The sequence below is a fragment of the Bison bison genome, unplaced genomic scaffold (assembly GCF_000754665.1).
Source record: "Bison bison bison isolate TAMUID 2011002044 unplaced genomic scaffold, Bison_UMD1.0 scf7180017864375, whole genome shotgun sequence".
Classification (NCBI taxonomy): Eukaryota; Metazoa; Chordata; class Mammalia; order Artiodactyla; family Bovidae; genus Bison; species Bison bison.
Genome location: NW_011494947.1, coordinates 5,958,118 through 5,959,816, shown reverse-complemented (window position 1 = coordinate 5,959,816; position 1,699 = coordinate 5,958,118).

The window sequence follows — 1,699 nt, the reverse complement described above, 5'->3', positions numbered from 1 at the left end:
GGGATCTCTCAGTGACTTTTGAAACCAGTGCTTACAATGGGAAACACCTTTTCTAAATATAGTTCATTTTAAATCCCTGCCTTCCCTGTGGGTTGGGAGGAACACACTGGAAAAAGGAAAACATTTCTCCTTCCCAAGGGTAATTACATCATTTGTTTCTACCTAGTACTTCTAATAATTGCCCTTCCAAGTTCCTAGGAATCCCTGAAGGTCCTTGGTATTCATTCTTCCAACAGCACTCCCGAACTCTCCTTGCTACCTTCACCTGCCTCATGCCCACAGATTTTGCTCTCCTGCTTCAGTGGATCTATGCTCTAGTGTGCTCCTGGCTTCATTCTCAGAATATTCGTGGTGAGGGGTGGGTGAACAGGACAACTGGTTTTCCCCAGTCGCCTTGAGACCAGGTAGAGAGACTGGATGCACATCTGGCTATGAGAAGGTGAGTCTTGGCAGTTTTTTGCAGCCCTGGAATCAAGATAAACTTTATCCCTCTTTTCTTGGTGAGCTGATGCAATGGAGAAGGCCTTGGAGTAGAACAAGAGCCACTTCTGGCACACTACAGGAGAGAGACTGATGGGTGTTGTAGGAGCTCCAAATACAGAAGACTCTTGGCACAGTGATGAGGAGCTTGGAAGGAAAGCAAGGAAGGCTCCGGGGCAGGGGCTTTACTGGCATCAGGAGTGCCAGCCAATGTTTCCTCAGGGACTGGGGATTGAGCAAACCCCTTCCCTGACAGAGGAACAAGTTTGGGCTGGCAGTGAGAATAGAAGCCCATATATATGGTGGGGCTGCTGAGCTAGCCCTGATCACCCTGTGGCATGTTGGGGGGATTTGCATTCTCTTTCGGGGTGTCAGGGCTCTGAACAGAAGCAGTCTTGTGCTCCCTGTGCAGCCAGGCAAACTGGCCTTCCAGATGACCTTGGCCAGGGTTTGTCATGGCTGAACCTCTAAGTCTCCATTGCAGCAATAAGGCCCTGAAGGCAACCATGTGAAAAGCACAGGGTGGAATAGAGAAAGTCTGAAGCAAAGCTGGCCATGCATCCAAGAGGAGCCTCAACAGGGTGTCTGGGTCCCCTGGTATTCTGTGACAGGTCCCAAGTTCAGCTGTGTCTGTGACACCCAACGGGGTTAGTCAGGCTCTGAGCAGCTGACTTCTCTGACCAGGCTCATGGACCCTATCATGCCAAGCCCAGGTGACACAAGAAGACTTGTAGTCGAGTAGACTCGGCACTGGGGACTCAGCAGGTAGGTGCCAGGACAGACACCCGAGGGTTAGAGGCGGGTTCTGGCAAACCTTTCATCTTCTTTTTGTAGGATTCTGATACCTTTCAAACCTACGGTGGGGGAGACATAGAGTGTACATCAGACCCCAGGTGTCAGGGGGCCACTGGCTCAGCTAACTTTCACGCTCCGGAGACCTCCCCTTTCTGCATCATCCATGGAGAGAGTAGGCCTATTGATGGCTTCTTGTGCTCCACTGCAGCTATTCCTTGCAGCCTTCTCTTCCTCGTGGAGGAGCTTTAATATGATGGCTTCTTACACTTGTTTGTACTTCTAAAGCTTCTCTATACAAACACACAGGAGGCAGGGTAAGGGCAGCAGGCTATATGAAAATCCACAAATTTAAATACCATGGGTATTTTAACCAGTACCATATATATGTGTGTGTGTGTGTGTGTATGTATATATATATATATAT